Genomic DNA, 13,613 nt, shown 5'->3' with positions numbered 1-13,613 from the left:
CGTGTTCTCTGATTTCGTGTCCAGTTATAACTGAAAATCCTAAAACCAGGGGAGAAAATACACCCGCCCGTCCTGTAGTTCTGCCCCAAGGCCACGGCGACCCAGAGGCACACTCCATCCTGGTCTGGAACAAACCCGCCTCACGGCTGAGTCCGTGTGAGAGCAGCCAGCTGGAGGGTTTAAACAGTGCGACGGGCTGGCTGTATTTCCAGAAACTCCGGGCGGTGTAGGTGAGGTTGCCAGAAACTCCCAAAGTTTGCTGCCGGCTGGGCACGGCCGGCGGGTCTCACCCTCGCACCCTCCCCTGCTCCCCACGGGTCCGGTGGAGGGGCCACCGTGTGGGCGAGCCACCGTGTGGGCGAGCGCTGTCCCGGCGTGGCACGTGGGGGCCACACGCGGCCTCGTCAACCTGTCTGCCCGGCACTTGGGGAGCTTGTCCGAGCAAAGAGAAAATATTGATTCAGAGCTTAGCAAATAACGCTATCGATCGAAACAGGTCTGCCTTCACGGAGAGTAGTTTGAAATCACAGCGATTTTAAGGTAATGGTTGGTTTTGAAATGCTCATTTAGGTGCATTTAAGTGCAACTGTTTTCAAAACGTTATGGTATTACTGAGAAAGCTTTCATGACACAGGGCAAATAGTGTCATTCGTGTCCTTACCACCATCACCAGAACTCAGATCAAAAGCAGGGCACGGACGGCCTCCGCCGTGCCGCTGTCGCCGGCCCCTGAGGGACCCCGGCCCCACTCGGAAGCCACCACTCAGCTTTGCGAACCACGTGGCAGGACGTGGGCCCTCGCCACCCGGTTTCCTCCTGTCTCTGGGCACGTTTGCAAGGCGTCTGTGGCTATCATTGTCACATCGCGGTGCAAACCGGGCACACGTCTTCGTCCGCCCTGTTGTTAGCGGCACTCGGTGGCCTCCGGGCTGAGGCTGTGAACGTTCCCATCCGCGTGTTCTGGTGAGCACACGTGTGCGCCTGCGTACCCCGGGTGTCCCCGCGCCCAGCTGCACACCCCCGTCCACGATCCTGCCACCAAAGATTTCTCTTTTTCACCTTGGCCATTCTGGCGTGGAACAGAAACTCTTAATTTGGGTGTAAGTCGAATGTGTCTACGTGCAAATTTGTTTCCGGAGCCCCTGTTTCTTCCAGTGTCCCCTCAAGAGCCCACACCGGTACCTGTGGCAACGTGAAAATAATCACATTTCCGGTAACATACAGCTCCAGCCTCGTTCTTCCTCAAGTTACGTTGTCTGCTACTGACTCTTTGTATTTCAATATACATTTTAGAAATGGTTTTTTGGGGCGCCTGGGTGGCCCAGTAGTTGAGATCTGACTCTTGATTTCAGCTCGAGTCATGATCTCACAGTTGGTGAGTTCAAGCCCCACGTCGGGCTCTGTGAAGACAACTCGGGGCCCGCTTGGAATTCTCTCTTTCCCTCTCTCTCTCTCTCTCTCTCTCTGTTCCTCCCTGGCGCACAAACAGACTCTCTTGCTCTCTCTCTCTCAGAATAAGTAAATAAACTTTAAAAATGGTTTGTCAATGTCTACATACACACACGTACTGAGATTTTCATCTGGAACACCTAGGAGAGAATTAATATCTTTAAACATGAGGCATCCTGTCCATGACCATGGTATATCTCTACCCTTTAGGACTTCTAAATTTTTTCTGAATGATGTTGTGTAAACGTTTATAAATGATTCTGTACATCTTTGATTCTATTTTGTTCTTGGTTATTTTATTATTTTTTGGTGCAGTGTAAAAATTGTTTCTCTAATTGTCGCTAACACAAAAAAATACAACAAATTTTAGGAGTGCCTGGGCGGCTCGGTCGGTTAAGCATCCAGCTCTTTATCTCAACTCAGGTCTTGATCGCAGGGTTGTGAGTTCAAGGTCCATGTTGGGCTCTGTGCTAGGCATGGAGTTTAAAAAAAAAAACAAACTACAACAGGTTTTAAAATAGAACTATTTAGGTCTGCAGAAACATTGAGCAGAAAGTACACAGAGTTCTGTAGACACCGCCCTCTGGCCCCGCCTCCACCAGCGGTTTCCCTTGTCTGTGCCGACACTGCTACAGTCAATGAGCGGTGCTGATACATCACGAGTAATTAAGGTGCACAGTTCGCGTTAGGGTTCTTCCTGTCGCAGGTCCCACGGGTTTGGACAAATGGGTCATGACTTGTGTCCAGCAGGTAGTATCACAAAACCCTAAAAATCCTCTGTGCTCCACCTTTTCATGCCTCCAACCTCCCTCACCGCTGGCAAACGCTGATCTTTCTACTGTCTCTGTGGTTCTGCCTTTTCCAGAATGTCACGGAGTTGGAATCATACAGTCTGTATGTATTGGGGCGTCTGGGTGGCGCAGTCGGTCAAGCGTCCGACTTCGGCTCAGGTCACGATCTCGTGGTCTGTGAGTTCGAGCCCCGCATCGGGCTCTGTGCTGACGGCGCGGAGCCCGGAGCCTGCCTCGGATTCTGTGTCCCCCTCTTTCTCTGCCCCTCCCCCACTCGTGTGCTGTCTCTCTGTCTCTCAATAATAAATGTTAAAAAAAATATAGTCTGTATGTACCCTTTTCAGACTGGCTTCTTTCCCTTAGTGATATGCATTTAAGGTTCTTCTGTGCCTTCAGTTGGCTAAGATTTTAACTTTTCATGCGTCTTTGCTCATGAGAGAAATCGGTCTGCAATTTTCCTCTCTTACATTTTCATGAGGTTTTGTGATCAAGGTTATGTGAGTGGCAAAAAAAAATATATATATATATATATAACATATAAATATATTATATTTTATATAATATAATAATAATGATAAATATATATAATATATAATTATATAATAATAACTTATATATAAATTATAATAAATTATTATAATATATATAAATTATAATAAAATATTATATATATATGTGTGTGTTTTCTCCTTTCCTATTCTCTCATAGAATTTGCTTAATGTCTATGCTCTTTCTTTCTCAAACATTCGGTGGATTACATGAGTGGATTCACAAGGGAGCATCATTTCCTTTCTCAATATACATCCAGCTTCTTTAACAGACACAGGAGCATCCCTGCTTCTTTTCTGTCTTACGTCAGTTCGGTTAACCGGGTTTCTCAAAGTGAGTGGTGCCCATGACTTTTATCTCATTGATTTCTGCCCTTGTATCATTTACTTCCTTCTGCTCATTTGGAATTTTGTTTTCCATTTTCTAACTTTTCCAAATGGATACTCAGATTATTGATTTCCAAGCTGTCTTATTTTCTAACACATTTAAGTCTATGAATTTTCCACTAAGTATGGTGTTAGGTGAATCGCGCAATTTTGTTGTTGTTGTTGTTGTTGTTTTTCTGTATCATTCAGTTCCAAATAGTTTTAAATTTCAATCATTTTAGATTTTTCTTTCCTCTGCTGCCGGAGGAGATGCATAGGTTATTTAGAAGAGTGTTGCTTATTTTTAGCTTTTTAGCTAAAAATTTTTAGCTAAATTTTTAGCTTCCTTGTATCGGAGTCAGAAAACATTTTATTATTTCAGAGTTTAAATATACTGAAACTTGTATCATGGTCCAGCCTGTGATCAATGTTAGTAAAGGCGCTTAAAACGAGCGTGTGTCCCGCAGTCTGGTGAGCGAGCAATACCCCGTAGATGTCAATTAGACACAGTTTGATAACTGAACTGTTCTGCTTGTCCTCAGTTCCTGGTAAGGGTAGATTCAAATATCCAACTACGATTGTGCATTTGTCTATTTAGGGGTTTTTGTTTTGTTTTGTTTTGTTTCTGCTTTACATACCTCTAAGGTTAAGTTATTCGATGCGTCAAATTTAAAACTGTTAGGTCATCCCTGACTGGCTCCTGACCATTGCGGGTTGTCCCCTGTCCCCTCTAACGCAGGCACTCTGTTCCTCGCGTCTGCTCTGTTCCTCATGTCAACGCCGACTTCGTCTGACATTATTTCAGCCACGCCCGCTTTCTTCGGTTAAGGCCATGGTATAACTTTTTTCTCTTCTTTGATAACCTTTTCAAGCTGATGATCCTCGTGTTAATGCAGTTAACGATGATGTAAAATATGATTACTGGTATAATTCAGTCTAAATCTACGCTTTTGCTTTTATTTTCTTTGTTACCCCACCTGCATTTCGTTGCTTTATGCCCTCTTTCCTTCCTTCAGATTAAGCAAACACTTTCGTCATTCTGTTTCACTTCTGCTAGCCTGTGGTCGCTCGAACGGCCTTGCACGAAGGGGGTTTGGCAACATTTTCCCGTCCTGGTTCGTGAAGAGTCAGGCTGCTTTCTCACATTCAGTCCAGCTGGCCTCTCTGTCTGCCGGCCTCATCGACCCTCCCGAGTCACGATCGCCCCTCAACTTGCTGTTGTGTTGTTGTTCGGTTAACGACTTCTTCACGCAAAAGGACAGCGAAACACAGGAAGGAGAGGGAACACGAAGGCGAAGGGCGAAAGCTTCGCCCACTGGGCAGCGGGTGGGATGAGGGGGCGGGGGAGGGGACACAGGGCGGGCTCTCCGCTGCTCAGTGAACTTCCAAAAACCTAGAGAAGACAGACAAGTGTCCTCAGTGCCAGAGACGTCACCAGGCATGTGAGCGTGTGGGCGTGCCTAGTTTATGACACAGCAGGTGGTGGCCGTCACGGGCTCTGATCAGGCCACGCTGCCTGCTGCAAAAGGAGGTGCGGCCTCTGCTGCTGCCAGAGGAGACGTGGTCATGGACCCTGTTGGACTCGGTCACCTACGTCCCCGTGTGCTCAGCTGTGCTCCCTGCCCAGAAGCCCCTCCCAAGCTCACACTCTTATCCCCTGTCACCCACCGGCTTTGTGTTTCCCAAAATCCTGCAAAACCGGGAGCTGGGCTCAGGCAGTGACCCCCAGGCGTCAGGGCCCTAAAATGTCCGGGGCGCGACCGTCAGAGTGCAGACCCCCCAACACCACCGGCAGTAGGACCCAGTCGGTGGGGCTGGGACCCGTTTCTCAAACGCTGCTGGTCCGGGGCCGACCTTGAGAACGATAGACTGAAAATGTCCTGTTAAATGAATCGTCGGGATCAATAAGAGCGTGGACCGAGCAGACAGCTCTGGTTGTTAAAGCTTCCGTTTTCGAGTGAAAGCTTTTATAATAAAATACGTGACCGACATATCTATTCATTACAGCGGACCCGGTCGGAATCCTTCTGGGAGGAACTTCATTATTGATTTTTTGTTCTTCAATGGGATAAGACCAGCCTGTATGTTTTCAACAGAATCTCTAATTCGGACTCTTCAATAACGAAAACCAGGTCCCCGGTAACCCCCCAACAGCGAAGTCCGGGCGTAACTCGCTGCAGTCACGAACCAGGCCTGGCGGGCACGTCCGAGTCGTATCTTATCTCCAGTACAACTCACTCAACAGGTACGACGTTTCCCACTGCAGGTGGGCACGGGTCCAGGGACAGAACCACGGCCTTGCCGTCCCGGTGGGGCGAGGCAGGGGAGACCCTCTGCTGATGGGCAAGTGGCCGTTCAGGTGGGGTGGCCGTCTGCCTCCCTGAACCCCATCCAGAAACACCCCCCCAGACACACCAGGATAATGTGTGACCCACTATCCGGCCACCCCGTGATCCAGGCAAGTCGGCCTGGTTAACCATCACACCGATGTGTATTCCCACAGGTGGTCCTGCTTCTGTCTTGAGAAAGTGCCATTGGATGTGGCAGGGGTAGGAGCTGGGACGCTTGGGGCTTTGCCATGAACCGGGCAGGAGTGAATTTGCCCTTTTACATCTGAGACTTCACGTGGTTTTGAGGGCAGCTGGCTTCCCGGCTTGGTGCTTCCCTCCAAGTATCTGCTTCCAGAATCTGATATGGGGCTTTCTGAGGGCTGGTGTGGGGGCCTCTAATTCCACAGCCTCCTGGCGGCCCCTTCCTGCCCAGGAGGGACCAGCCTTCTCTCGGGTGGACTCACCGCGGTCGCCTGTGCTCTGCTGCCCGTTCCTTGTTCCTCAGGGCTGTCGGGGGAAAAGGAGCAGCCCCCAGTGTGTCCGTGAAAGAGTGGGCTTTTCAGAGTGTCCAAGGCTCTGAAATGCAAGTTGCGGGTGGGGTGGTCTGCTCGTAGGGTTGGGGGGGGGGGGTCCTGGATACCTCCTGGGAAGCTCAGACCCAGAAGCAGCCAGCCAACACCCGTGTTCTGTCTTCTTTAGAAACTGGTGCTTGGGCGCCTGGGGGGCTCAGTCGGTTGAGCATCTGACTTCGCTCAGGTCATCAGGTCACTGTCTGTGGGTTCGAGCCCCGCGTCGGGCTCTGTGCTGACGGCTCGGAGCCTGGAGCCTGCTTCGGATTCTGTGTCTCCCTCTCTCTCTGCCCCTCCCCTGCTCATGCTCTGTCTCTCTCTCTCAAAAATAAATAAATGTTAAAAACAAATTTAGAAACTGGTGCTCAACTTAATCATTCAAGTGCATTTGCAGTTGAAGGAAACTGTGACCCTTTTAAAAATCTCTGTAGCCTTGGCGTTCCAAACGGGACTGATTTACCAGCCGTGACCTAACCCGTTATTTCCCATAAAACATACACCCGTCAGAGTGCACTGACCCAAGTGACCACGCGAGACAAATACACCCGAGAGGACAGCGAGCGGCAGCTGGGACACACTGAGACCATTCTCCCCTCTTGACCATAACTCAAACCCCCCAAATGAAGGAGAATTTACGAATTTTATTTTTATATACGCTCCTCAAAGACGTTTAGAATAAAACGAAAATATTCCAATGCGTGTGAGCCGTCCTCCAGGTAAAACGTCAAATCTGAAGAAACGTATCATTTGATGGGCACATAGCAGTGAAACACTTAACGCCCACACACATCTCTGCGGCTTGCCCCTCACGAGCCCGCACGCTGGCCCAGCGGACACGCGACCGTTGCCGGGCGAGACACGGGGCTGGGTTCCTGGGGCCTCTGGCCCCGTGTCCCTCAGCCATCCACCCCCGACCTTGTTGGTGTGTTTCCGTTGAAAGGCACCGTGTGGAACGTCTGCCGTCAGCTCTTCAACCCCGGACGCCCGGCCCACGGCCCGTAACCAGGCCTGCGAGACGCGTGGCCGACGTGCGTTTTCTGTGCGGGGCACGTCACGGCCCCCGGCGCTCGGGGCCACCGGGAAGCACTTCTGCTCCACACCCAGGAGCATTTTAAGCCAACAAAGGCGCCAGCAAAAAGCACAAAAAATGCACAAAGCACGCATCTCGGTCGGCTGTGTAACGGCCACCCGTCAGAAGGAGCTGAGACGGAAGAGCCAGGCCTCAAGGTCCCGTCACGCCAGCACTGGCGCAAACGTCCTCGAAGGCGCCACGAGAGTTGGTCTGAGGGTCACGAGGAGGTTTTGGTGAGCTGGCGGGTTGGCAAGTACGGACACGGAGCGTGACGGGCACCAACGGGGCTTGTCCCTCACTCCTCCCGGCGGGGACCTAACCTTCACCCCGGACAGGACAGCTCCTCCTGGAAAACGTGCCCAACCGGGGTGTGCGTGTCACTGGCACAAAATACACACAGGACGAGGGCTCAGCGGTGCCTACGAGGCAGGGCAGGAGCAGACACCCCTCTTCCCAGGGCCACGGTCCGCCAGCCAGGGACACGTCCGTCTGGAGCCAGCAAGCCGGACGGAAGTCTGACCCCAGCCCAGTTCCTGGTGCCAACTGGACCTGCATAAATAGTCCCTCCCGATGCCAAAGGGCCTCTTGAACCCGCACCGCCACTCCGACGTCCGTGGCATGGCGGGCCAGGCGAGAGACCACAGACGCGGAGCCCCGCGGGGAGCCGTCCTTCGCCCTCCGGGACTCGGGGGGCCTGTTTCTGGTGAGAGGAATCCCCACAGCCGGCGACGGGGCCCCCGCGGACGTGCCAGTGGTCAGTTAATGTGCAGGAGGGACGGGAGGCAAGGGGGGAGGGGTGGCGGGGGCTACCCTGGCCTGCTTCCAGGAGGAATCTGCTGGCCGAGGAGACGTGCTCAGAGGACACGAGATAACACGGAGCAGGAGAAAGGAAGACAAAGGAGAGACGCGCAGACAGACGTCAGACGCCAGAGACGGAGGCCAGACGGAGGCCACCACGCATCTGAGCGTTGTCTCGGTGGGTGGCCACGCCTCGGCCCGCCGTGCCTGCCTTGGGAACCGTTGAGCAGCATAGCCCGCGTGGTGTGGTCTCCTGACCCAAAGCCTACAAGAGCTGTCCTGGGGTCCACGCCGATGTCAGCGGTTGGATCGGCAAACTCACGGGGCGAGACAGCTTCCAGGACAGAAGCCCCAGGCGACCAGACAGGCCGTTGGGCTCCCAGGGCCGAACGGCGTCCTCTCCTGCGGGTGGGCTGCACATAGCCACACCCCGTCGGTGTGCACAGGGACCCCGAACATGCCTGAGCCAGAGGTCAAGGCTGAATCCACAGTGAGCTGTCCTCCACGGCCTTCCTCCCAAATCCCACAACCCCAGACCGTCCACGAGAAAACCCACTAGACACATCCTAATCGAGGGACATTCTCCAAAACACCTGTCCGGCCCTCCTTAAGATGGTCCAGGTCCCCAAAACAAGGGAAGTCTGAGAAACTGCCATTGTCCAGAGGGGCCTGAGGGGACATGATGTCCGGATGTCACATGGGACCCCGAGCAGGATTCTGGGACAGAAGACAGACACCGGGTGAAAACCGAGGAGATCTCAGGCCGCCCCAGGGGGCTCAGTGGGTTAAGCATCTGACTCTTGGTTCGGATCGGGTCGTGATCTCACAGCGTGTGAGTTCGAGCCCCGAGTCAGGCTCTGTGCTAACAGTGCGGAACCTGCTTGGGATTCTCTCCCTCTTTCTCTCTCTGCCCCTGCCCTGCTCTCGAGGTCTCTCTCTCTCTCAGAATAAATAAATACATTTTAAGAACTGAGGCAATCTGAACAAAGTGATCACCACTATCCCCCAGTGAGCAGGTGTTGGCAGTACAAGTGGGGCGAGTGAGGGTCCACGGGAACTCTCTGCTGCCGTCTTCTGTAAATGCAAAACAGACCTCAAGTAACAAGTTTGCTATTTCTCTCTCTCTCTTTTTTTTTTAAGCTTCTGCATCCTCCCTTATCCACTTTGGTTTTTTGGGGTTTTTTAAATTGTTTTTAATGTTTGTTTATTTCTGAGACAGAGAGAGACAGAGCATGAGTCGGGGAGGGGCAGAGAGAGAGGGAGACACAGAATCCGAAGCAGGCTCCAGACTCCGAGCTGTCCGCACAGAGCCCAACGCGGGGCTCGAACCCACAAACCGTGAGATCGTGACCTGAGCCGAAGTCGGTCGCTCAACCGACCGAGCCACCCAGGCGCCCCAACAAGTTTTCTTTTTAAAAAGTGGATGATTTGTATGGAAACCAATGTGACAATAAATTTCATATATTGAAAAAAAAAAAAAAAGTGGATGATTCGGGGATCCAGGCTTGTCCCCAGTGCTAAGTCTCCCCGGAGCCACACCCTTCTCACTCGGTGGCCACACGGACACGCCTGCCCCTCACAGTGAGAGAGGAGCCTGCAGACGAGCAGGGGCGGGCAGGGCCCCGGAGCCCCAGCTGCACAGGACAGCACCTGTCGACGTCACTGGGGAGAGTGTCCTGGGCAGCGCCTGCCTTCACCCCAGCTGGCGCATCCCCCCCTCCCCCCGGCAGAGCCACCCACACACAGGCAACGACAGTGCATGAGGTGTGGAGCCCAGGCGAGCCGCGGAGCAGGGTCATGGCTGGCCTGTGGGTGCTGGGGAAAGCCATGCCTACAGCCCACCTTCAGAGTCCCACTCCCACCGCCAAGGAAACCAGAAGGAAAGGCGGAGAGGCCCCAACAGGGCTCTTGCGGGAAGGCTTGCCAGCGGGCACGGAGGAGGGGACCTGGGAGGGTCCGCCTGCCGAGGAGAGCCCCTTCCCCGGCCTTTCCTTTCAGAGGACGGCATGCTGCAGCCTCCTGGAGTGTCTCCATCCCGGGTCCCTCACGAGTAAGGCACGTGATAACCCCCAGCCTGCACGGCCACGGCCACCAACAAGATCCTTGTGTCAGGGGCGCCTGGGTGGCGCAGTCGGTTAAGCGTCCGACTTCAGCCAGGTCACGATCTCGCGGTCCGTGAGTTCGAGCCCCGCGTCAGGCTCTGGGCTGATGGCTCGGAGCCCGGAGCCTGTTTCCGATTCTGTGTCTCCCTCTCTCTCTGCCCCTCCCCCGTTCATGCTCTGTCTCTCTCTGTCCCAAAAATAAATAAAAAACGTTGAAAAAAAAAAAATTTAAAAAAAAAAAAAAAAAAAAAAGATCCTTGTGTCAAACACAGTGCAGACTATAACACTTGGCTGTCACGGGCGTGATCACCGCATCATGATAAGGCTCCTGGTTAAAGCCAAACTGTGAAAGAGGAGTGACTTCTGGTATTTTATCGCAGAAACGGAACACCGAGCTCTAAAGTGGTGCCCACGTCAGAGGCACCAGAGTTGTGTAAATTATAATCTTTCAAAAATCAACTTTGTCTCAGAAATCACTTCTCTGGGAGGAAGGGTATCAGTGGGCCAGCCGTGGGCCTGAGTCTGGGGGACAGTCCGAGGACGGGGCTGCCGGGACAGGAGGGTCCCCCCCGATCCCCCCCCGATGCCCTCCCGACCCGCGTGGCTGGCGGCACGGAGGTGAGGTGGGCAGACCCGTGGGAGGCGGGGGCTGGGTTGGCTCTGGGCCGGCCCCCCAGCCTTCTTCTTCCATCGGAATCGGAGTGGCTGGAGAAAAGTCCAACCCCCACAAAGGGGTTTTTCAGAATCCCGGTGGGCAGAGTGAGTCACCCCGGGGCAGGCAGGGCTGCACGGTGGCTCAGCTTGTGACTCTGACTGTGGCCCTGGAGAAGGAACTGATGTGACTGCATTCGCTCCCAGTCGCCTTTGCTCAGCAGGAAGGAGGAAACGGGGCTCGAGGTCTGGTGCGAACGCTGCGTCTGAGCTCCCCTTGTCCCCAGAGGCCCTGGGCAGGGGTGCTCGTGTCCGTGGAAAGCAGACTCACCTCGATCCGCTGGCACAGGTGCCCTGTGGCCCAGGCCCTCGGGGATGGCGGAATGGTGCGCACCCCCGCTCCGGAGTCCCGGTCACCCTCGGGGACACTGAGCCCCGACCTTCACGTCAAGCTGGGCGTCTGAAGAGGAGGGGGAGTCCCAGACAAGGACGGTGTCTGGCCGAGCTCCAGGACCGCAGAAACTCAAGCGGAGAGAGCCCAGGACCTGGCTTCTCACGCTGACTGATGGCCAGAACTGGTGCAAGCAGTCACGTGGAATCACGTTGAGTATTCTGGAAGTCCCACGTTCCAGAGCTTCTCCTAGCCTCGCTCTCACTGCAAGAAGACAGCACTCCCGGAGCGGAGCAGACGCCTTCAGGCAAATCCCCGCGGCCTTCCTTCACTGGCTGCCCACCCCGCCCCCCGTCAGCCCCCAGCAGCAGGGCCCCAGACTCAGCCCCGACCTCCCCTCTGCTCAGGGGTCCACGTCCTCCAAAACCCCACTCAGATGAAGCCCCATCCGGAGCCCCAGGGTCTTAGCCCCAAGTGTCCAAGCAGACAGCGACAGTTGAGGCACCCTGCAGACCCCCCGGGGCAGGGAGGCCAGGAGCCTGAGCTCCAAGTGGAACAGAGAAGCAATGTCTCCACCCGACAGGCAGGACGGGGGAACCCGGGGAGCCGAGTGGCCATGAGACAGCCTCCCGTCTCCATGCCCCAGCGTGCCCTGTGTGGACACACCCGCGTCCTGGTCCTGGGAGCGGCCCAGCCCTGGCTCTGGTCCGTGGCACGTGTCGCTGACCTGCTGATTTTGAAGAGTCAGCTGACGCGCTCAAGTACAAGTTCCTGTCTGCAGCAATCGCCAGTGCTCACGGCCCACAGTCGCTCGAGGGGCGGTGGGGACACGGTCCCTCCACGGCCCCCAGATGCTCACAAACGGAACCCACATGCCATGGTGGCCTGGGCACCGTCCCCTGCCCGGCTTAGGTTCCCCAAGTGAAAGGCCGTGGCTACAAGGAGCTTCTGCTGGGGAAGGGGCTGTCCTGACATGCAGTCACACGGCCCTGGCCCTGGACACCCAGTGGTCTGGGGCACCTGGAAGCTGTGTCCGTGAGCGGCTCCGTTGACCCTGCGGAAGAGCAAGAAACTCAGGGGAGTGAGCGTCTGCCCGCTAGGAGCTGGGCAGAGATGGCCCCTGCCGCACCCAGCTCTTCAGGGCACGCCCACCGAGGCCCAGAACCTGACCTGAACCCAGACCCTCCATACAAGGTGCACCGCTGACAGGGACGCCTGCGTGTGCCCCCCCAGGACCCTCGTGCTCTGGGGGTTGCACCCTGTGCCCCTGGGGGACCCTTGCGTGCTGGGGGACGTTCCCTGAGCCCCCTGATTAGCATTCAGGGAGGCAAGTCCCCTGTGTCTGCAGCCTTTGCCGTGGAGGGGAGGGAAGGGGGAAGGGGGAAAGAGGGGAAGGCAGGGAAGGGGGAGAAGGGGGGAAGGAGGGTAAAGGAGTAAGGGTCAGAAGGGTGGGAAGGGGGGAAGAGGGGGAAAGAGGGGAAGGCAGGGAAGGGGGAGAAGGGGGGAAGGAGGGTAAGGGGGTAAGGGTCAGAAGGGGGGGAAGGGGGGAAGAGGGGGAAAGAGGGGAAGGCAGGGAAGGGGGACCAGGCTGCTCCTCCCGCCACAGAGACCCTACCCTGGGAGGGGGCCGCCCCCCCGCCCCCGGCAGCCTGGCTGAGGCTGAGGTCCCGCTTGCTCACGTGAAGGCCATGTTGCATCCCGGGGGCCCACCCCGGTTTCGGGGAGAGCCCCGACTGTGTCCCCCCAGGGCCCCTCCCGCCTGGGCTCACCTGGGGGCTGACCCCCTGGTTCAGGGTCCCCTGCACGCTCCCTCCAGAGGTGGTGCTGGGGGTCGGCCAGCGGCCGTCGGCCCGGCCCCTGCTCGTCCCTGGCCTGACTGAGGCCTGCGAATGCGCTCTGTGTGTACAGCTGGACCCTAACGGTTCCGGGCTTCGCAGGCCGTTCTGTGTCGGCCACTCATCCTCAAGTAGCCGCCCGGCAGCTGGCGTTCCTGGAACACTTCGTTCGCTGACCCCTGACCCATGACGGAGGCCTGTCCCCGCCCTGGACCTGCTCGCTGAGGGACGTCACCAGTGAGCAGGCCCCGGAGACCGCACCCGACCCAGACACGTGCGCCCACGGCTGGACGGCAGGTGGGGCGTCCTGACTCGGCAGGCGCGGGGTCCCGTCGGGCCAGGCGCGGGTCCTTGCAGGATGTGGCTGCCTAGCGAGTGTCAGTTCCACATGCCACACCCTCAGCACCTGGCTGCACAGCGGGACCTGGTCTCCTGGGCGGGGCACCCGCAGCGGCCGCCCCAGCAGCCTCGTGGCCTCTGGGCCCGAGGGCTTCGCCCGCCGGGTGTGGGTCCCGCCGGCCTCACTTCCGCCCGTGGCCCCGCCGGCCACAGGACGCTGTCCACACGGCGGGTGGGCGCTGGGTCCCGCCCCCGTGCGCTGAGCTCGGGATCGTGGGCGTCCTCCCGCCCGCGTCGCGGGCGCGTCAGAGATGAGCAGAAGGCAGACGGTGCTCCCCTCGCTCGGGGGGCGGATGGAGCACTCAGGTTAAA

This window comes from Panthera onca, chromosome A1, assembly GCF_046562875.1.
Source record: "Panthera onca isolate mPanOnc1 chromosome A1, mPanOnc1 haplotype 2, whole genome shotgun sequence".
NCBI lineage: Eukaryota > Metazoa > Chordata > Mammalia > Carnivora > Felidae > Panthera > Panthera onca.
The sequence above is the reverse complement of the archived record's forward strand: the minus strand, read 5'-3'. Positions refer to the sequence as shown.